Source organism: Xenopus tropicalis, chromosome 1, assembly GCF_000004195.4.
Source record: "Xenopus tropicalis strain Nigerian chromosome 1, UCB_Xtro_10.0, whole genome shotgun sequence".
Classification (NCBI taxonomy): domain Eukaryota; kingdom Metazoa; phylum Chordata; class Amphibia; order Anura; family Pipidae; genus Xenopus; species Xenopus tropicalis.
The window spans coordinates 35,560,474-35,585,131 of record NC_030677.2 but is presented as its reverse complement, the minus strand read 5'-3'; the positions used below and the strand labels follow the sequence as shown (position 1 = coordinate 35,585,131).

The following is a 24,658-nucleotide window of genomic DNA, read 5'->3' as shown; positions in this document are numbered from 1 at the left end:
TATAAAAGGTTTTTTTATATGAGGAACAATACAATAAAATGAAGAACAAAACCCCCAGAATGAATACTTAACTCACAGATAGTTTATATTATATCACGGGACCTATTAAAAATCTTACCAAACTGGAATAAATATATCAGTAAATATTGCCCTTTTACATTTTCCCTTGAGCCGCCATTTAGTGATGTGTGCTCCGTCAGAGATCAGCTGACAGGAAATAATGCAGCTCTAACTGTAACAGGAAGTAGTGTGGGAGCAAAAGGCAGAACTCTGTCCAGTAATTGGCTGGTGGGACCTGTATGTGTGCCTTGGTTTGTTTGTGTGCTCTGTGAATCATATAGCAATTTTCTATTTATGAGTACCCAATGGCACATAATACTAAAAAAGTATATTTGTATGGAAATACAAATAGGGGCAGGGTTTTACATTTGAGCTGTTTTTCGCAATATATTTTTATAGATACCTACATTGTTCAGGAGTATAGCTTTCCTTTATAGGAGAACTGTCATGAAATATAAACCCTACCATTTTTCTCACTATTATAATAAATTCCATTAGTACAATAACATCTATACCAAATTGCATTAATGTTGTATGTTAAAAACCTTTACTTATCACTCATTTCTAATTGTTCTCCAAACCAGGCATTTACAGAATCTGAAAGTAGGTGTGTCTCTTCTATAGCACTTGTCATCCCAGCATTCATTTAGGCCTGCCCACATTTCCTGAATCTTAGGTCTCCTCCCCTACATCCTCTAGTTACGGTCAGTGTAGAATAGGCAACTGTCTGGCCCATGGGCAAACTCTCTTACAGAGAGTGTAAGAACTCACCTGGGCTCTATTCATCACTAGAAACCAGGTGTTTGTTTAGACCGGTGATCCCCAACCAAAGGCTCATGAGCAACATATTCCTCCCACTGGCCTAAAGTAGATGCCCATTTTTTAATTTCTGTCAAGTTTTAGAAGCATAGAGGCACAGTTCTACTCCAAGAAGAGCCTACTGCAGCCTAGCAGTCACATGGGGCTACCAAATAGCCAATCACAGCCCTTATTTGGCACCACCAAATAATTTTTTTCATGCTTGTGCGGCTCACCAACACTTTGGTTGGGGATCCCTGATTTAGAGAATAGCTACAAGGTGGCTGAATGCACCTGATTCAATAGCTGCTTCACAATAGAAATATTTTTCAAGTAAATGCTATTTAATTCACACAAACAAGTATTTTTATACCTTAGTCTGATCATTTTATGAAATTCTATGTACCGTATATACTCGAGTATAAACCGAGTTTTCCAGCACGCAAAATGTGCTAAAAAAGGAATCCTCGGCTTATACTCGAGTCAAGTAGTAAGTGCAATGGCTGATTACCTGTCTTACCGGAGCATCCGCCGTGCGCGACGTGTATTCCTTAATGTTCTCAGAAGCAGAAGCGAGCATGTGTTCCGTCTTTGTAGGGAGCATTGTGCGAGTCCAGAGAGCATGTCCATATAACAGAAAAACACAACATGAGCCAGTAGAACAAATAATACGGCACTGCCCTAACTACTCGGGCACAAGCTAGTGTGCAGGTGTGTTCAACAAAATGGATGCCATTATTTTTACTGCTCTAAATTCTGAACAGACACAGTTTAATTCATTCAGTGTTCATACACCATTGATGTGTATTTAAAGGCATAAAGAAATAATCACATTGGATTGCTCTTAATCTGCAGCTGCCAACATTATATATTTATGTAGAATTCACAGGGGGTCATGCTGAGTGTCATTTTATTAAATAATTTGATTATTGAAACTTAGCAGTAGCTCCTGCATTTCCCACCCTAGGCTTATACTCAAGTCAATAAGTTTTTCCAGTTTAAAATTAGGTACCTCGGCTTATATTCGGATCAGCTTATACTCGAGTATATACGGTAATACGAAGTGGGTACCCCTGAAATACTACCTACTTAGATTTAATTGAGGGCTAAACTGATTCTCCTACTGAAGCATACAAATCTCTACTGAGTATAAAAATAAGGCTACACTCTTATGTATTAAACCTTTCCCATGTTTGCAGTTCTTATTAAATAACAGCAGTAAGATACCTGAAGAACATCCACAATGAAACACAGGATCTATAAACACTGCTTCATGTTTCAGTTTGTGAAGTCCTGTTTTCAACCCACGGGTTTTTTAAGGTATTTTATTTCTGTGACCGAAGAATAACCCCGAGACTTAAAATTGTCATATAATGTTGCAAAGTCACTGGGTGTGTGTGTTTGGATTCTGGTTTACCCTCCTTTTCCCTGGAGGCAATAGGTGGAGTTGTGTATTGATGCAAGGAGGAGACAGGGCAACTCCTTAAGGATCTTTGTGAATACCTGTTTGGTATTTTAATACATAATTAACCCTTATGCATAGTGATATGAAGGTGTCACAACAATTAGCCTAATTTTGATTTTCAGCACATTTTTTTCTTTTGAAAAATCCATAACCACAGGTTAGCCATATGAATGATTGTTTACAATAGCAAGAAACCTATTCTTTCACAAATTTTAGCTAACTGAAACACAGATTTAAAAATAAAGGTATACCTAAGTTTCTATTTGATATTGCAGGTTTCTGGCAGTTTTCTTGCAAGTATATTTATGTACCTGATGGTTTGTTTTTATACAAGAAAAAAGGGAAAGTATTTAGACAAGAATAGTAATAGGAATGGGGTTCACATGGTGTTCAGCCAAACTTCTTAAGGCGTCAGATGGTTTCTGATAAAGCTTAGTGATTCAGGTTGATTAGCCAGAGATCCGGGGAGCAAGAGAACTACAGGTATGGGATCCCCGGAAACCCGTTATCCAGAAAGTTCCGAATTACAAAAAGCCCGTCACCCATAGACTCCATTATAAGCAAATAATTCTGAGTTTCAAAAATGATTTCCCTTTTCTCTGTAATAATAAAACAGTACCTGTACTTGATCCCAACTAAGATATAATTACCCCTTATTGGGGGCAGAACAGCCCTATTGGGTTTATTTAATGGTTAAATGATTCCCTTTTCTCTGTAATAATAAAACAGTACCTGTACTTGATCCCAACTAAGATATAATTACCCCTTATTGGGGGCAGAACAGCCCTATTGGGTTTATTTAATGGTTAAATTATTCCCTTTTCTCTGTAATAATAAAACAGTACCTGTACTTGATCCCAACTAAGATATAATTACCCCTTATTGGGGGCAGAACAGTCCTATTGGGTTTATTTAATGGTTAAATGATTCCCTTTTCTCTGTAATAATAAAACAGTACCTGTACTTGATCCCAACTAAGATATAATTACCCCTTATTGGGGGCAGAACAGTCCTATTGGGTTTATTTAATGGTTAAATGATTCCCTTTTCTCTATAATAAAAAAACAGTACCTGTACTTGATCCCAACTAAGATTTAATCCCATTGGGTTTATTCAGTATTTAAATTATTTTTAGCATCATTAAATTGTGGAGATCCAAATTACGGAAAGACTCCTTATCCGGAAAACCCCAGGTCCCGAGCATTCTGGATAACAGGTCCCATACCTGTACTAAACATTTTTATAAATAAAAGTAATTTTCTTCTATAAGACTGTCCCCAATATGTAATAAAAGGCCCAAAGTTTGCCCAGGAGCAGTAACCCATAGCGATTAATTTGATTTTAACTTTTAAACAGGTGACCAGGAAATGCTACCTGCTGATTGTTTGCTATGGGTGATGTAATTGAAATGTAGCAAACTTTGCACTTTATATTATATAATATAGAATATTGAATATTTCAGTTTAATTTAGTTAAACATTACACATTGTTCTCATGGGCCATTTATTTCAGACTATAGTGTTAAATGGCCTTAGAAATGGGTATTGACTGTAATCTTTCATCAAAGCATCTGTATTGACTGACTTGTGTACCAGTTGAATTTAAGCTCATTTTATGAGTTTATAGGGATAATGAAACATAATGTACAATTTTACGGTAGACCCACATAGACAATTTCTATCCCTAGCATCACAATGTAACCTTCTATAACAAGCACCGATCCATAAGACCTCTATTCTTGTGGCAGGAATACCACAGATTTGGTAGATAAGACATTATCAGTAAGAGATCCCACCACAAAGAATACTGCTGAAGAAAGTAGAGTCTGGCTAAGGAGAATATGATTAAATCAGTCATGGGCCAAGTAGGGTCTATAACAAAAGAGACTACAGGCATTTTAGTTGTTGGCCGAGGAACAGTTCACCCCCCCCCCCCCCCTCAGTTTGGTAGTAATTTTCAAGTCAAGTCACTTTGTGTCACAGATCTTTACTGCTAAAATGATATGGTAGCCTTGGGCTAGTGCATAAACCCAAAGCATAAACCCAAAGAACATCTCTTTATATATATATATCATATGGGGAAGGCACTGGTATACATGTAAAGCTATTACACTGGTATTTAAGGGTAGATCATTCATATCATATAAATAATGCACCTCCAAGAAAAAAATAGTAGCCATCTTTTGGTCTGGGCCTGCCTCCAGTGCAAACAATTTATTGTGCTTCTCTTCACTAAACCAAGCACTGACCTGGTATCACTGTTACTGCCATTTCCAGCAACCTCTCACATCTGCCCATGATTGAGCTCATGTGCTGTATAGTAGAATTGTATATTTTGTGGTTGTATTCAATGGGGGTTGACTAGCAAATTGACCCCTCCTTCCCATGAATTACATTTTACTTAAAATTTAACAGTCTGTCCCATATGATTATTAAAGGCTAATTCCATTGCCACTGGTACTCACACACTTTTAGCTCTGAAATAAACAAAACATTAGTTCAGAGGATTTCATACATGCACCTTTTCCCATACCCCGATACAGTCCAACCTTCCCATTATATAGTGCACACATTTCACTGTAAGAAACATTAGGGGCGATTCACTAAAGGTCGATAAAACGTGCGCTATTTATAGCATGCGTTAAAAAAAATTTAGCATCTAATTTTTCGCGAATTAACGCTCGATTCACTAAAAGGATACTTGCGTTAATTTACACGCGATGCTGCTTGCGTTATTTTAGTCGTGAAGACTATTTTCGTGCGGTATTTGATGGAACGTGTGCTAATCAACGCATTGCGCACAAATAATCGCCGCGTGCAAAAAAAAGCACGCCATGTTAGCCATACATGCCATTACTTTCGGAAAATTACTGTACTAAAAATGACTATATCCCTGCAAACTGGCGGCTGCATCACTCTAGGGCCAACACAGACTTGAATAAATCCCACTGCAAAGTCCATATTGTGTTGCCAAAAGCTCATTAACTGTACTTTTCTATAATTACCGCCTGCCCCAAGTAGGTGTTAGTTTTCGCATAGACTAATGCGATATTTAGCGCGTCTAAGTGTTTGTGAATCATGCGTTAGTGTTATTTCGGCGCGTAAATTAACACATGCGTTAAAATTAACGCATGCGGTAGTGCGAGATTTAACGCACGCATGCATTAATACTTTAGTGAATTGCGCGTTTTTGCAGCAATTTTAACGCAAAAAAGCATGCGATATGCGTTATCGCACTTTAGTGAAACAACCCTATTATGTTTTTAGGCCAAGATGGTCACTCTGATTTTCGAGGAGTGTCTCCCCTCTGCCATGCCCTATAAGCACAATGTATACAAAATTACCTCTGCAATCTCTGGTAATCAACTCTAATTCTGTAATAATGGGGGTAATGTTTACTGTGTGCAGTGAATCAATAGGCAGCATTTACTAGTTGTGTCTTTCTGTTCCATGAAAAAATAAGTCATAGTTAAAAAACAAAAGAGATGATGCTGAAAACATGCTAGAAATTGTTTAACTCACTGTTTGGTGACCTCATTGTTTTTATTGCATAATATAGTGTTTTGTTGCCTCAAGTTTTTAATACTGAGAATGTGCACATTTTTCCCAAGGCCTTATGGGAGTAGCCTCTAATAAAGTTCTTAAACACATTGCTTTTAACTTTCAAAGAAAATTACTCTTAACTAGACAATTACAACTCAATTATTATATTAGGAGCAGTGATTAATGATGTGGTGCATTTTATTATATAAAAAACATATATATATTGCTTGCTAGAACCAATGCTCAGTGTATCAGCTTATGTGCAGTGATAAGTGAAATGTTTTCCCAGGCACGAATTTGCAGTGAATTTCAGTGTTTCCCCATTGGCGGATTTCTTCGTGAAACGGGCGCAAAAATCCACCGCAGAAAAAAATTCTGTCCTAAAAGGAACAGTAACACCAAAAGTGTATAAAAGTAATTACAGTATAATGTACTGTTGCTCTGCACTGGTACAACTGGTGTGTTTGACTATATAAACACAGCTGCTGTTGCACATGGGGGCAGCCATTCAAAGGAGAAAAGGCACAGATTACTTAGCATTCTACTCTACAGAACTTATCCATTATCTGCTATGTAACTTGTGCCTTTTCTCCTTTTTTCCCAGTTTGAATGGCTGCCCCCATGGCTACACAGCTGGGTATTTATATAAACTACAGTAGCATTTCTGTATAAACACACCAGTTTTACAAGTGCAGGGTAACAGTACATTATATTTTAATTACTTTAAAACACTTTCATTTGTTGGTGTTACTGTTCCTTTAAAAGAGAAGGATCTGGGAATTTTTGTGGAAAAAAGATGTATAACTCTAGGCAGTGGCTACTAAAGCAAAAAAAAGTACTGTCTTTCATAAAAGGGCATTAAATCGAGGGGTGAAAACATACTTTTGCCTCTGGTAAGGCCTCACCTTGAGTATGCAGTGCAGTTTTGGGCTCCAGTCCTTTAGAAGGATATTTATGAGCTGGAGAGAGAAACTGGTAAAGGGGATGGAAGATTTAAACTATGAGGTTAGACTGTCGAGGTTGGGGTTGTTTTCCCTGGAAAAATGGTGCTTGCGAGGGGACATGATTACTCTGTACAAGTACATTAGAGGGGATTATAGGCAGATAGGGGGTGTTCTTTTTCCCCATAAAAATGATCAGCGCACCAGAGCCCCCCCTTTAGATTAGAGGAACAGAGCTTCCATTTGAAGCAGCGTAGGGGGTTTATCACGGTGAGGGCAGTGAGGTTGGGGAATGCCCTTCCTAGTGATGTTGTGATGGCAGTTTCTATTAATGCCGTTAAGAGGGGCTTGGATGAATTAAATATCCAAGGCTATTGTGATCTTAAGATCTACAGTTAGTTAGTTTAGGTATTGGTATATATAATTATATACGTATGTGTGTATGATAAGGTCTGTGCAAGTATGTGTAGATATGTGCACTGAGGTTTTATAGGGGTTGAACTTGATTGACTTATACTTACTCTACTTTATCTTCCACTGTGCATTTATCATTGATTTGGCTTCAGTGGCACTATTTTGACAGCTGATCGCTAAATGACATGCATGCAGGTTTATGAATGAAGAAATAAAGATCTTATTATTATTATTATGATTCATTTATAACACAGACTCTGCAAAATATTTCCCTTGTTACTACACATAAAACTACAGGAACCATTCTAGGTACTGTATATAATAATGGACCCATTATTTTCTCATAGCTCTACTTAACACTACTCTTTGTGCCAGCTCATAGCTGGAAAGTTCTAACCAAACTCAGTGAGGTTCATCTATAAACATAGTGCAAATGTAGGAGCAAAGGTACAGTGAATCTGTCTGAATGAACTGAGCATCTCCTCACATATTGCATTATCTTAATATTTAGTCAGCTATGCCTTTAGAATGGATGTTCTTCACCAGTGTCTTCACCATACTGGAGCATGTTTGTATCATTTTTTTCACTTAGAAACAACTGGCCCCCTGAAGACACCCCTGACCCAAAAAGCAATGATAAACAAAGCATGTGAGGGCAATGTCATATTGAGGTGAAAAATGAATCCATCTAATTAATTCCTGCCCATGGACATAGCTGGATCAGTTGTGCGTAGGTAGCATAATCATTTTGTGTTTACTTCACTGGCATGCAACAAAATTAATTGAAAGTTAGAACAGGTTTAGTGTAATTAAGTCAACACTGACTACATTGTTGAATGGTTCCAAGAACAAACTGTGGATTTAAAGCCTTGGGCAAAAGGAAGCAGGCTGAGATAGGAAAAAGAATGATTTTGTGTAATTCAGGGGAGTCATCAAGCAACCACACCTAGCCCATTCCCTTCCTGCCGCTCTGTACAGACAAGGGAGGACTTCAGCTAAGGGAAAGCTATTGTGTCACTATGTATAGTTGTACTATCCTGTATTTGACAGTTATTGGGAGACCTGTCTGGGGACCTCCCAAGCTATTTCTAGGTTGAATGAGGTTCTGGGAACTGTTGGCTTCAATGGACAACTTGAAAGAAGCACTCAGACCATGTTTAGAAGTCCCAAGTCAGGGCATATTATTGCCAGAAAGTATATGACATGGCATGACCATGGCTATTGATTAACAAGATTACCAAAGTGCACATATATTTAAAAAGTCAACAAAAGCACTGAGGAAATAGTGGACACTACTGCACATTAGAAAGATAATAGACATATAGTATATGTAGTAATATTGACACTGACTAGTAGGTATACTAAAACAATACTATGTCTAAACTGCAGCATTGAAACCAATGAGCTGAAACCAGACATATAGACATGTAGATATGTAGGCAAATAGACAATCCTCCTTTTAAATAGGTCTTTGCTCTTATCTCTTTTGAACCAACTTAGCACTGAATTGCAAATGGAATGAATATTTATACAGTATGTGTGACTATGACCACTTTCTCACCCAATAGGATTGTTTTGCCTCCAATAAGGAATAATTATATCTTATTTGGGATCAAGTACAGGTACTGTTTTATTATTACAGAGAAAAGGGAATCATTTAACCATTAAATAAACCCAATAGGGCTGTTCTGCCCCCAATAAGGGGTAATTATATCTTAGTTGGGATCAAGTACAGGTACTGTTTTATTATTACAGAGAAAAGGGAATCATTTAACCATTAAATAAACCCAATAGGGCTGTTCTGCCCCCAATAAGGGGTAATTATATCTTAGTTGGGATCAAGTACAGGTACTGTTTTATTATTACAGAGAAAAGGGAATCATTTAACCATTAAATAAACCCAATAGGGCTGTTCTGCCCCCAATAAGGGGTAATTATATCTTAGTTGGGATCAAGTACAGGTACTGTTTTATTATTACAGAGAAAAGGGAATCATTTAACCATTAAATAAACCCAATAGGGCTGTTCTGCCCCCAATAAGGGGTAATTATATCTTAGTTGGGATCAAGTACAAGGTACTGTTTTATTATTACAGGAAAAAAGGAAATAATTTAAAAAAATATAATTTTTAAAAATTTGGTTAAAATGCAGTCTATGGGAGATGTCCTTTCTGTAATATGGAGCTTTATGGGTAATGAGTTTCCAGATAAAGTATCCCATACCTGTACTACAAAGTTACACAATGTTGCCGCCCCTCTGGGTACCTAAGGGCATATATGTTTCTAACCTTCGGCTGGCTTACTAAATTGTTATGTAGTTATTGCCAAACTTACATATTTTTCTCTTTATAGCTTTGTAATCTGCCTTCAGGGTTTCAGGAAATACGCTTAATATTCACAAAAGGGTTAGATTATCTAAACCACAGGAAAAATGATGACCCATATGATTTTGATAATTATATTGTCAGTATGCTATGTCACATCAAATGACTCAGTTCCTGTCCCTTCATTAGGTTTGGTACCTTTCCAGCTAAGCACAGAATGTGTTAGGGAGGTCTTTTTCATTTTTCTTTTTCTTGTATTGCATTGACAACCCCACCTATCCCAGTCTTAATCCTGTACTTCATATCTCTTTATCCGAATTTTATAAAGGGCAGATATCCTATGCGTTCAACTGTGGGTGGCAATAGGGGGTCACTCTCGGGCACAGTGTTTCCTCCTAGAAGGGTGCATGTAGCCTTCCCCATAGGGAACAAGGGTTGGCCTAGCTGAAAGGTCATAGTCAAGCCATTGAAAGGGTTGTTCTGTGTGGAGATATAAGGATGCTGTGAATACCTGTCTCATCCTCTGTGTTGTCTCTGTGCTGGAAGGAGGAGTTGTCCTGTGCTCTAAGATCCCTTACTGTGCTGAATTTTTGTAGGGAACCTCAGTGGCAGAAAAGTGTACTCTGAAGAGCAAAGCATGATCTTTTAGGGCACGGAAGCCAAAGGGTTCTCAGGACTCTAAAGAAACTTCCACATAAGTGCGGATCCCCACCAGCTAAGAGACCAACCAATCTGTAACATTATGTGAAGTTACTCCTGGCTGGTAGGCTGTATGTATGCACTTAATATAATGGTACAGTATCCTGCAAATAAACCTTTCAGCCTTATCTCTGTGTGTGATTTGGATCAGAGAAGTTCTCAGGGAAGGATATTACAGCCCAGTCTGTCCTAACCCTAAGTAGAGGCATGCCAAATTATAGTGAACTTGCTCTCTCTCAGGCCATGGGCACACGGAGAATTGAACTTTTTTCTGCAGGTGCAGAGAAGCAGATCCGTTCCGCTCCATTTATCTGCATTGAAAAGTACAGCTTCCATCTAAGTGGCCCTTGGCCATGGAGTGGAGAAACAGGACTCCTGTAGTGCCAACAAGTTGGAAATCAGGATTTCTTTCAGCAGCAGCAGCATAGGGCTACTGAGGTAAAAGGGGGGTTGTGTGTCTGGTGTGGACAAGCCCCTATAACCTTGTGGGAAGCCTTGGGAATGGCACCCAATAGGGGGAAGGTCATATTTAGGGGTTTGGGACTCATTGTGGTAAATCTTGTAAATAATTAAAATGACCCCCCATTTTATTTGACACAAAAACTCAGGAAGGAGTCTTTATTTAAATTATATGTATAATATAATTGAACATGAATAAGGGGCAGGGAGTTGGGCATGCTTGAGAATGCTAGTGACATATGGCCAGGTATAAAGCATAACCTTTTGTATTAAATCTTTTTATGAAGTTCTTTAAATCAGGTTGATCAGAAGCCATTAAACTTACCAACATGTTTTTGGACCATGGAAAGGAGCAGGGGCAATTCTGAGACATAAACCACACAAGTTAACATACAGAATAGTGTTCAGGCTGGAATTAAGTCCAAGAGCCCAACATTGTGAGACAGAATTGCTATCACCCTAGTCAGGAAGTTTTGTTGAATTTTTCTAGGGATTAGTAAATCTAGCCCTTAATCTCCATTCAAAGAATACCATCATTTGTGTTGTTTGCATAAAATATACAATAAAGTATTTCACAAGTCTTATTTCCTGAAACGAGGCAAAATGATCACTGCAGACCCCAAGGCAAGTTCTTTAACCGCTAAGATTCTTTGAACTGGAATCTTGCCAGAGTGTGTGTAAGAAGGGTATTTGTGCATATCTGTGGTGCTGGTATCTTGCTTGATCAAGCTGAAGGTTTGTAGTACGAAGTGCCTAGGGAGGCCACACCAGAAACGTTAGATGCTCTGAGGGCAGGGTGGGGCTGCAGTGTGAAGCTTTTGTAAACCATTCCTTCTGTCAAACTTGTTCCACTTTATTTTGTTTTAATTTAGACGCTTATTTTGAGTTTTTTCAGTTGTATATTTAGTTTCTAATTTTATTGACAAAACAAAAACTGTAGTACCGTGTTAGCCAGTGTCAAAAATAATAATAAAAAAACAACAAAACACAAATACAAGAGTATTGTAGAAATTATACCTATATTGGCTAACAATAAAAATACATTGCAAGCTTTCGGAGCTCTAAGGCCCCTTCATCAGGCAAAATACAAATGAGAACTGAAATGGCACAACATTTATACTGATAGATCAGAGAGAAGTATAAATGTTGTGCCATTTCAGTTCTCATTTGTATTTTGCCTGATGAAGGGGCCTTAGAGCTCCGAAAGCTTGCAATGTATTTTTATTGTTAGCCAATATAGGTATCATTTCTACAATACTCTTGTATTTGTGTTTTGTTGTTTTTTTTATTATTAATTTTATTGAGAGTTGCATAACTGGTGTACATCAACAGCTGCGCACAGCTTCCCTGCCAATTAATTTAGGGGTATTTTCTCGTGACTTATGTTATCCAGATAAGGGGTCTTCCTCTAATTTGCATCTCCATACCTTAAGTCTACTAAAAAATCGTTTCGAAATTATTTAAAACCAATAGGATTGTTTTGCTTCCAATGAGGATTAAGTACAAGGTACTGTTTTTATTATTACAGAAAAATAGGAAATCATTTAAAAGTTTTGAGTTATTTGATTAAATAAAGTCTATGGGAGATAGCCTACTGGTAATTCAGAGCTTTCTGGATTACAGGTTTCTGGATAATGGATCCCATGCATGTATCTGTGGGACTGAACCATATTTGCATAATTGGATAATTGCTTCTCTTTAAACTAGTGATCCCCAACTAGTGGTTTGTGAGCAACAGGTTGCTCCCCACCCCCTTTGATGTTGCTCCCGGTGGCCTCAAAGTAGGTGCCATTTTTACATTTCTGGCTTGGAGGCAAGTTTTGGAAGCTCAGAGACACAGTTTCACTCCAAGCAGAGCCTCCAAGAAGCCCAATGTGCCAGAGGTTAAAACTGTAAACTAAAGTAGTGGGAATGGCATGTTGTACACTTGTAGTAATAAATTCTTATTTTGTGGACTCTACATTAGAGGTCCAAACTGGTTATACTGGTTGTTTAACTGGAATTTTATGAAATTCACACACTTTTGTTTGTGTATCTAGCAAAAGCAGAAGATGGAGTGCAGTCTAAAGGCTACTTACAATGTAATATGGTATGAACTCTTATTTCCTCATTAAATAATGGAAAGATGCTGGCTTTTACAGTGGGGCTACTCGGGAACGCTGAGGCAGGCTGAAAGCGCAATGTTCCTGGTATGCAGGAGCTCTTGAACCCACAACTCTAGAAAAGCTCTACTCTAGGGGTTATATCATAGGCACACCTTATAAGTCTGTATATTGGTGTATAGCTATATACAGGTAATACTTTTATACTGGATACAAAAAGATTAACCTAAAACCAACACACTTTGTAAAGAAATTCTTCAGCAGATTATTTATGAAGTGCGGTGTCACATTTCTGTCAGTTTTGCACACCTTGCAGCTACAATCTGACAGTCACTGGTGGATTTATTGCTTTGAGATTAGATACTCACCTGATGTACATAAGTATGTTAATGTATTCCCTGATTCTGTAAGGATTTATATATTTTTCTGGAGGTAACTCCAGCAAGATCTCTGTACAAGTTGTTCTGAATTGAGCCTGTCGGATACCTAGCAAAACATCTTCAAGAGAAAAAATACAGCAAGTCCAGTTGATTTGATTTATTAATAGAGATATACCATGACCTGGATGAATGAGAACCTTCACAGACATTCATATATCCTGTTTTTGGAAAAAGGAAAATATAAATATATGAATCAAGACATAGGGGCACATTTACTAATCCACGAACGTCCGAAAAGCGTCCGAATGCGTTTTTTCGTAATGATCAGTATTTTGCGACTTTTTCGTAGCCGTTACGACTTTTTCGTAAATTGTCGCGACTTTTTCGTAGCGTTATGACTTGCGCGAATTGTTGCGACTTTTTCGTAGCCATCGCGCCGAGTACGAAAGTTTCGGATTCATTCAAGCTTCAGTATCGTGACTTTCCTTGGGCCAGGTTGGAGCTGCAGAGTGCCATTGAGCCCTATGGGAGACTTTCCTTGGGCCGGGTTGGAGCTGCAGAGTGCCATTGAGCCCTATGGGAGACTTTCCTTGGGCCGGGTTGGAGCTGCAGAGTGCCATTGAGCCCTATGGGAGACTTTCCTTGGGCCGGGTTGGAGCTGCAGAATGCCATTGAGCCCTATGGGAGAGTCTCCTTGGGCCAGGTTGGAGCTGCAGAGTGCCATTGAGCCCTATGGGAGACTTTCCTTGGGCCAGGTTGGAGCTGCAGAGTGCCATTGAGCCCTATGGGAGACTTTCCTTGGGCCAGGTTGGAGCTGCAGAGTGCCATTGAGCCCTATGGGAGACTTTCCTTGGGCCAGGTTGGAGCTGCAGAGTGCCATTGAGCCCTATGGGAGACTTTCCTTGGGCCAGGTTGGAGCTGCAGAGTGCCATTGAGCCCTATGGGAGACTTTCCTTGGCCCAGGTTGGAGCTGCAGAGTGCCATTGAGCCCTATGGGAGACTTTCCTTGGGCCAGGTTGGAGCTGCAGAGTGCCATTGAGCCCTATGGGAGGCTTTCCTTGGGCCGGGTTGGAGATGCAGAGTGCCATTGAGCCCTATGGGAGACTTTCCTTGGGCCAGGTTGGAGCTGCAGAGTGCCATTGAGCCCTATGGGAGACAATATACGAGCAAATCGTAACGGCTACGAAAAAGTTGCGACAATTCGCGCAAGTCGTAACGGCTACGAAAAAGTCGCGACAATTTACGAAAAAGACGTAATGGCGACGAAAAAATCACAAAAAATACCCATTCGGATTCGTGGATTAATAAATCAGCCCCATAGACTCCAAGAGACTCCAGAGATTCTATAACTTTTGTTAGGCATTCTATTAGATCTTTATATGATCTTAGAGAAAATGATAGATGTATCTATTCTCCATCATTTCAACTAAAGAATATTTGGGCCATAAATGAACATTGTTTGAAAGTTACCAGATAATTGAGGAACCAGACATAAATAAACCTTCTAAAATTTCTTATATCTTTTTTTAGGAGATCTACTTCCGATATCCATCCCCTTTAAAAAGGTAGGTACCAATCACTATCAAACAACTATTACTATCCTAAAATCATTTTAATAAATATTTATACTGAGAATTGGAGAGATCAACAGTTTAGAATGCGTCGCCCTTGGATACCAGAAATCTTATCTAAAAAATGTCCTCTTCTGAGCCTGTTAGTCTTAAATGTAGAGAATTAAGCATTGATGTTTTCTACCGTTTATGGTCAAACCATTTGTTATTTTATGGAGTCAGTTAGAATCTAACAGAGCTGTGAATATTAAAAAGAGATTTAAGTTAACACCTCAGTTTGCCCTTCTAGACTAAAGGTGGCCATACACGGGCCGACTATAGCTGCCGATATCGGTCCCTTGGACCGATTCGGCAGCTAATCGGCCCGTGTATGGGGAGAGCAGAGCGGCCTGGCCGACCGATATCTGGCCTGAAATTGGCCAGATCTCGATCGGCCAGGTTAGAAAATCTGGTCGGATCGGGGACCGCATCGGCTCGTTGATGCGGTCCCCGATCCGACTGCCCCATTGCCGCCCACATAATCCGATCGTCTGGCCCCAGGGCCAAACGATCGGATTATTTTTTTTTTTACCTAAATGGTCCCCGATATCGCCCACCCGTAGGTGGGGATATCGGGGGAAGATCCGCTCGCTTGGCGACATCGCCAAGCGAGCGGATCTGCTGGTGTATGGCCACCTTAAGGAGCAGATTTCTCAAAATGTGAGATTAGAGTTCACCACAGAAAAAAATCACCCATTTTCTATTCATTCATATTTATTACTAGGTGGAAGTAAAAGTTTACCATTTGATAAATATACTTCTAAAATCCCTTAGGAATGAACACAAAGAGGATGAATTTTTTTACAGTGAACTCTAATCTCACATTTTGATAAACCTGCTCCTTACTGACATTATCTATATATTTACTGTATGTGCAGATTTTATATGGTGTCTGCCATTCACTTTCGATACCAATTTATGTATGTGAGCCCCCCCCCTTTTCATATTCTAGTTTGAGAGGGACAAATGATTTTATTCTATGTTATATTATTTTTATTTTATTGTGTTGAACTGATGTTTATATTGGATAGTAGGTGTGATGGTTTATCTATTCTTATTTAAATATATATCTACTTGATTATGCAAAAACAAATACAACATTTGAAACTCGTAGGGGCACATTTATCATTTATTTAAGTATGATTGCTTCCGAATACAAAAAATTCTTATTTTTTCTAATGTATAGAACTGTGAGTATTTTCTGCGTTTTTTTCTGTGAAGTTGCTCGACTCTTTTGTACTTTGCGGCAAAATCGTATTGAGTACGAAGGTTTTGGATTCATTCAAGCTTCAGTATCATTACTTTCCTTGGGCCAGGTTGGAGCTGCAGAGCGCCATTGAGCCCTATGGGAGACTTTCCTTGGGCCGGGTTGGAGCTGCAGAGTGCCATTGAGCCCTATGGGAGACTTTACTTGGGCCAGGTTGGAGCTGCAGAGTGCCATTGAGCCCTATGGGAGACTTTCCTTGGGCCAGGTTGGAGCTGCAGAGTGCCATTGAGCCCTATGGGAGACTTTCCTTGGGCCGGGTTGGAGCTGCAGAGTGCCATTGAGCCCCATGGGAGACTTTCCTTGGGCCGGGTTGGAGCTGCAGAGTGCCATTGAGCCCCATGGGAGACTTTCCTTGGGCCAGGTTGGAGCTGCAGAGTGCCATTGAGCCCTATGGGAGACTTTCCTTGGGCCAGGTTGGAGCTGCAGAGTGCCATTGAGCCCTATGGGAGACTTTCCTTGGGCCGGGTTGGAGCTGCAGAGTGCCATTGAGCCCCATGGGAGACTTTCCTTGGGCCAGGTTGGAGCTGCAGAGTGCCATTGAGCCCTATGGGAGACTTTCCTTGGGCCAGGTTGGAGCTGCAGAGTGCCATTGAGCCCTATGGGAGACTTTTCTTGGGCCGGGTTGGAGCTGCAGAGTGCCATTGAGCCCTATGGGAGACTTTCCTTGGGCCAGGTTGGAGCTGCAGAGTGCCATTGAGCCCTATGGGAGACTTTCCTTGGGCCGGGTTGGAGCTGCAGAGTGCCATTGAGCCCTATGGGAGACTTTCCTTGGGCCAGGTTGGAGCTGCAGAGTGCCATTGAGCCCTATGGGAGACTTTCCTTGGGCCAGGTTGGAGCTGCAGAGTGCCATTGAGCCCTATGGGAGACTTTCCTTGGGCCAGGTTGGAGCTGCAGAGTGCCATTGAGCCCTATGGGAGACTTTTCTTGGGCCGGGTTGGAGCTGCAGAGTGCCATTGAGCCCTATGGGAGACTTTCCTTGGGCCAGGTTGGAGCTGCAGAGTGCCATTGAGCCCTATGGGAGACTTTCCTTGGGCCAGGTTGGAGCTGCAGAGTGCCATTGAGCCCTATGGGAGATTTTCCTTGGGCCGGGTTGGAGCTGCAGAGTGCCATTGAGCCCTATGGGAGACTTTCCTTGAGCCAGGTTGGAGCTGCAGAGTGCCATTGAGCCCTATGGGAGACTTTCCTTGGGCCAGGTTGGAGCTGCAGAGTGCCATTGAGCCCTATGGGAGACTTTCCTTGGGCCGGGTTGGAGCTGCAGAGTGCCATTGAGCCCTATGGGAGACTTTCCTTGGGCCAGGTTGGAGCTGCAGAGTGCCATTGAGCCCTATGGGAGGCTTCCAAAATCATGCACAGAAGGATCAAAGTCAGAAAGGTTTTCCCGCTGCTTACGATCATTCGGATACGAAAATTTTGTGACTTTCGGATCGACAATACGATATTATCGTGACTAATACGATTTTTTCATAAGCATTTTCGGGACATTTCCGATCATCAGAAATTATTGTATCTAATCTGAATTTTACCCATTTCAGGATTCGAACTCGTACTTTGATGAATCTGTCCCATAGGTATGCTTTAAATATTAATACAGATATATTACAAAGATATGGCTTAAAGGTTCCAAAACTAAATTTTACCCCATCATGGTATAATATGATTTGTTAGCTTTACCATAACCAGCCAGTTTTATCCCAGTAAATTGACAGTTTTAGAGTTTCATGAGATTTTTCCTCCTCTTCTTTTGCAACTCAGTTTAGCTGATACAGGCTATATAGGAACATGGGCTGGTATATCCCAGTCTAGCAACCCAGAGAAAAATGAAAGCAAACATTTGAAAATAGCTGTGCATGGGGACAAAATACGCACTCCTCCTTCAGCTATTAGGTAGTGATGAGTGAATCTGTCCGGTTTCACTGAAAAATTTGTTTTTGAAAAGATTTGCAAAACAGCGAAAATGTTGCGCGCACTTTTAGTGCCAGCTTAGTGTTTTCTCATTTTTAAGATATTTTGTGTTGGAGTATCCTGTGGGCTGAAGGTTTTTGAGGCTAGAGCACCTGGACTGGTGTATACTAATAGGGTAAATATACCTTTTAAACCAGGGATCCTCAACCTTTCTTACTCGTGAGCCACAGTCAAATGTAAAAACACTTGGAGAGCAACACAAGCACCATAAAAGTTCATGGAGGAGCCAAATAAGGGCTAAGATTGGCTATTAGGGGCTTCTATGCACACTATCAGCTTACAGGGGGCTTTATTTGGTAGTAAATCTTGTTTTTATTCAACCAAAGCTTGCCCCCAAGTCAGGAATTCAAAAATAACTCCCTGGTTTGGGGGCACTGAGAGCAACATCCAAGGGGTTGGGGAGAAACATGTTGCCCCCGAGCCACTGGTTGGGGATCACTGCTTTAAACTATTCTGATTGGAATCTTTTTTCCTTAATTTTGGAATTAAGTCATCCGCTCTGTTAAATAGCTAACTTGGAGCCTTCATAGATGGATCTGAAAAAACCATTTAATGCAATCCTCCTCTTTTTTCTGTTAGTTCAGGAAAACACGAGAATGAATTCATCACCTTCCTACTTTAAAAGCAGAAACCTCCCAATAAAGGGTATATTATTTCCTGCTGCTGCAGCCAAAGGAAATGTAAAATGACATATTGGACTCTGCGTGGCTTCCCTCCTCTTTCCCTGGTTCTGCTTTATTTTCACACTTTTTTAAATGGAAAGTTTAATGTTTTTTTTTCTTTTTTTTTCATGTCACATTTTCCAAGTATTCATCAGGTCAGAGGAGAAGACCCAGTTCTTAGTCAAGCCCGAAAGGATGATGGAAAGAGGTTTAGGCTGGCGCACACACTAACTAGAACAGCATGACTTATTCCTAATGGCTTCTGGCATGTTTTTGATTCTTCTTCTGCTTCTTTTCCTCCTTTCATTATTATATATTTACAGCCAGAACATTTTGAAATAACAAGTTTGTTTTTAGAGTCACGGTTTTTAGTATGTGTTTGCTGATATTTTCCACAATGAGATTAGTGGAACAGGTAAGTCTTGCCATACTGATCCTTGATAAGAATACATTTATCTGCAAAGGGACAGTATACCCCTTTGTTCTACATGTGTGCAATGAAAAGGGCTTGGGCTAATAACATACTTTTTGCTTTTGAGTTAAGGTGGCCACACAATCTTTCCTGCGACCATTGGTTTGGTTCCCCACTGACATTGAGGGCTGAATTGCCAGATATGGAGGTAGAAACAACAAGTATTCTACCTCCACCAGTCGATTCAGCCCTAAACGTAGATTTTGCGTGGACGACGTCAAAACTTTTAACCCGCCCGATCGACAAGACGACATACATGCACTGAATATCGTATGAAATGAGTATGATAGTATCGATGTGTGTATGGCCAGCTTTAATACAGAGAATCTGAAGCTACTCCATGAAAACTAGATTATAAGATTCCCAGGGCACAGATATGCAGGGGTCCATCATGCAGGGAGATTATCAGCAGCATCAGTAGGGGAGTTTTACTGATAGATCTACCAGGTTAGGGCCAGGTCCTCTATTGAAACAAGTGATATGATAGAGCAAATGTAGACTGTAGTCCTCTATTTACCTCTGATAAAGGGTGATCTACTTGGCTTTATCTAAACTAAATGGACACAAGACTCCTGGACAAATTGCAGTTTAGTTAGATAAACCCTGCAATAAGTGTTACAGGAAACCTCAGGTGCCCCATTCACTGCCCAGGCAGAAAGCGGCCAGGCCATGGGCACGGTGAGAGGTAAAAACAAAATGAGCAACTATAGATGTTCACTGTCCAGAGAGAAGTCATAATGAATACAGGTTGTAAGGATATTTATACTCATTGATAGAATCAATGAATTACTTTGCCTCACATCCCTACACTGACAATAGACATTTATTGAACGTGCAAAAAAATGTTTATCTGTACAAGACAGGATACATTTGATAACTTTAAAGGGATATCTCATCTGTTAAAAGAAAAACTATACCCTCAATCAATGCAGGTCTCTATAAAAATATCTTGCATAAAAGAACTCATATATAAAACCCTGCTTCATCTAAAGAAACCATTTTTATAAAAATATACTTTTTTAGTAGTATGTGCCATTGGGTAATAGTAAATAGAAAATTGCCATTTTACTAAAGGCCACCCCTGGGATCATAGGATTCACAGTGCACAAACAAACCAAGAGCACACATACAGTACATGTTAGGTCCCATCAGCCAATTAATGGACAGAGTTCTGTCTTTCACTCCCACATTCGCACATTCATGGACAATTACAGTATTTGCCCCTGCCCAGTGATACATAGCAATTAACTCTAGCGTTAGGAATGATATGTTGCTCAGTGGATATGTGCTACTGGAGTAGGAGAGAACTTTTACTTGTGCTGCTACAGGTCTGTCGCTTTTCTAATTTCACCCATATTTCCACCAAGCCAGATGAAGAGAATTAGTTATTGTAATTTACATTTGACATCTGGCGACTGTATTACAAAGTGCTGCTCGTTGCATAAGAAATAATATTGCTCTATTATACACCATTAAAAACATGCTGTTGCTAAAGAATGTGAGTACTCTCACAGGAATCCTTGGCCAAAGCTGGGTGCCAAACCTCACACCCAGTGGATTAAACTGTAATGGCTGTAATTGTTTAGAATATATTAGCAATATATATTAACCTCGCAGGAACCTACATTGCTATTTTATCTTTGCACAACCCTGTTATTAAGGGGGAGGCACACTGATTGTTAAACTGGATTTATGTCTCTCTGATTCTCATGAGTATGAGTGGCACTTATTTAAGAAATTTCAGTTTTCATTGTACCTATTCTACTTCTATGGGCATGCAATGAATATGGTATTTCATAGGATCATTTTATTGGAAATCCCTATGTAAATTAATGTCAGAAGTCAGATTCTAGTTATGTGCAAGTTGTTTAGCGCCAGCTGATTTGGTTCATGTTGATTTTTCCATTTTACATGAACAGATATTGTATAAACCAAGGTCTATCAATCTTGGGAACTTTACAGTAAATGAATGGGGATTGATAAATGGCTAAAGCCTGGTATACAAAGACCTCACAGCTGCATCCTTACTTCATGCTTTCTCAGGCTTTGAGGCCAGTCACTCTGCTTTCAAACCTGTTGAGGCTTAACAGGACCCATTGTTCCCCATGCCAAGTGGCTACTTCAGCAAAAAAAATCTTTTAACGCTACATTCAGGGCCGCTATCAAGGGGGGTGAGGGTTACACTTGTGCCGGGCCCCATGAAAATCAGCTTGGGAAGGGGGCTCCGGCCGCCTCGCCAAAAGTTACACAAATTGTGTAAGTTACGTATGATGTTACGCCAAATCTTGCGCAAATTAACTTTGGCAATAAACTGACGTAACTTGCCGAGAATCTTAGGAAATTAGCGTACAAGTAAAAGATAAAAGCAGAGAAGGGACAGACAGAGGCAAATTCCATTGACCACCAATGAATTACAACTTAAAGTAAGACTTATTATCACATTTATTATTCATTTTAACTATTTATATGAACTGTTTATTATGGTGAAACACCAGCTGTTTATATTGGGATTTATTTACTGAATTATATCAGTGTCTCCTATATGAAGTTTCAGCAGGGGAATGACTGTTTATTAGGCCACAGCAACATCATTGGGCCCCTACACTTATGCAATTTATGTAACTTGTGCCAAAACGTACGTTACTTTAAAGAAAAAACTTCCGTAACTTACGTATAAACTCAACTGATCCTTTATTTTTTACTATATTTTTACCTTTTTTTATGAACTACTACTGGCTAGCTATTGGGGCCATAAATCTATGCAATTAACATAACCTGTGCAAAAACTTCCATATCAAGCAATGACAGAGCAGAACAAGGGCAGGTAGGTGGGAAGGGGTTAAACTAAGGGCAAACTCCACTGAGTGTTAATGAACTGCCTCTAATTATCACATTAATTAATTAAACTCTTATTATAGAGTAACATTAGTTGTTTATTATGCACACACAAGGGGCGTTGCCAAAATGTTGGTACTGTGCATTGTGTTCATGGGGGCCCCATATAAATAATTTGTACAGTGCCCAAAAGTTTCTGGCTACATTACAGCTGTTTTGGATATGACTTTCTCATATGAAGGCAAAATGAACATTTAATTTTTACTGTGCATTGTGTGCAATTTTTACTAGTCCATTCCAAATGCATGAGCTTCTTTCACAGATGAGTGTAGATAAAGTCTGCAACAGGAAGCACAAATACCCAGGTAAGGAGAGTGGGGTGGATAAGCTCTGACATTTTGGACACAAGAGTAACCCAAACCAGCCAAAATGTCCCAAAAATGCTTTTATCGGTTGTACAAAAATATTGAGTTCCGAAAGTCACAATATTTTCTTACCGAAAAATTCGTTCAACCACGAAAATCTTTCTGCCTTTGAGGCCTTCAATGTCTGGTTTTGGAAGCCTCCCATAGGGCTCAATGGCACTCAACAGATCCAACGTGGCGAAAAGAGAGTCACGATAAGGAAGCTTGAATGAATTCCAAAATGGTCGTAGTCATTGTGAAAAGTATGACTTTTTTGTGGAAGTTAGCGAAAACCATGAAAAAAATTTGAAATTTTAACTACATTTTCGTGGACTTTACAAAATGCTCGATAAGTTAGAAAAAATACGATTTTATCTCATAAATACTTAATCAAGGTTTTGTAAATGGGCCCCTAAGTAAGTCTACCAGCAAGGACTTATTGGATATAGTCTGTTTCAATGTCCATTAAGAAGAGGGAATGCTGTACTCTTACAACTGGTGGTATATTATACTGAAAAGTATCAGGGCCCCGTCTGTTGGATCAACCTAAACCAACAATAAACACAGGGCAGTGCTGCTTGCTTGTGAACGTTACCCAGATCTCTTGGTGTTTAGCTGTATATTCCTCTGCAGTGACTAATTACTGAATTTATTTGCCTAAAATAATAACATGATATTTACCAAAATCAGAGAAGGAGTTAAATTTATAGGCATAAGATTTATAGTTTACCAATTCAGTCCCTTATATCTCATTGACTACAAAGGGGAAGTAACCAGTGAGACTTTGATGACATAGACTAAATAATTCACAAGCCATAGCAGGTCTATACTAGGAGTGGGACACAGTGTCTTTATCACATCAGTGAAATGTGCTTGTGGTTGCTAGTGACAAACACATACTCCACCCATAAACGTTGGCACGCTAATGTGTATATAAGATAAGAAATCTGGTTAATCTTTTTAAAACATGTTTTCTTTGTCTTCGTGACTACTTGTCTTAGTTCTGTGATAACATGGTTTTATTTCAATGAAGCCAGATGGTATTTACATAGTTTTATTGTGGCTAAGGCTGGGCTCCCGACGGTAGGCATTCACGCAATGTTTCATTGCCTGGAGAAGTTTCTGAAAATACCAGGAAGTGCCCTTTTTAGCTGTAGCCAAATTGCTATCAAATAGAGGGATGTCAAGCGTGACACTTGTTTATTGGTGCCAGCCTTTCCCAGCAACAATAACATGCTGCCTTGGCAATACTGAATATTTAGTCATCTCAGACATGTGAACTCACCCTATTTTTTATGGTGTCACCCCAATTTACCCCCACTCTCTCATACACCCACAGTAGCAGTCCAGACACCAACTGATTGGTTGGCCTCTCTCTTTATTTGTGTAAAAAATGTATAGAGGCCAGAACGTAACAACCATATACTGTATATTGATTGTGCCCATTTTGCTTTCTCTTTGCCATACACAGGAATATCAACTTGTAACCCTGATCTGCTCACCCAGGCTGGAAGTCAAATCAGATTGATCCACTTTTTTAGCCCCAGGCCAAATATCAGACTAGACCATAATAGGGGTCTATGCAGACTTCAGGGAAAGGACAATATCAATGGCATAATGCAACCCTTGTACAGTTTAAATTTGGTATTGACTAATAAATATCTTCCAATCCCTGATATATCAGTCAAGGACGCTGCCATTTTGGATCCCATACATGGCTATTCCAGACCGAGATGGCAGCAGAAAGCTGGCTCATTGTATGGCTAGATTACAGGATAAGTACAAACTATTAAAAAAAACACAAATCAAAATACTTGCGCCATTGTCTTTAGTCTCTGGAAAATGTGTGTCCAGCCAAACAGAAAGTTAAATGTGCCATTTTAAAACTCTGGACAACTTAAGGTGACCAAATTTCATTCTAAAATTATGTTTTTTCTCATTTTCATAAAAGCAAATAAGGGTCCAAATTTGGTTGATTTGGTGCTTTCGTTCCTATGTTATTTACCTTATCAACAACATTCATATACTAAAGGGTTATATATTTATACATGTATAAATATATATATATATATATATACATCAGCTAATAGTAAAAAAAAAAAAAAAAGTATGTTAAAAGAAAATATTTTCACACAATTATTTAAATCTTCCAGGAGCCTCAGAGACAGATTTATCAAAATGTGAGATTAGAAATCACCACAGAAAAATGTACCCACATTCTATTCATTCCTATGGGATTTTAGAAGCATTATTTATCAATGGG

At 39.5% G+C, this 24,658-nt stretch overlaps 1 long non-coding RNA gene across 1 annotated transcript in view; it reads left to right on the top strand.

The window, feature by feature from the left end:
• Nucleotides 1-24,189, top strand: part of LOC116408291 — a 45,106-nt gene extending 20,917 nt beyond the window's left edge. The window contains exons 2-3 of the long non-coding RNA XR_004220849.1: nt 14,714-14,748; nt 23,867-24,189. This is a non-coding gene — a long non-coding RNA (uncharacterized LOC116408291). The remainder of the gene's footprint in view (nt 1-14,713; nt 14,749-23,866) is intronic.
• Nucleotides 24,190-24,658: the final 469 nt, after the last annotated feature.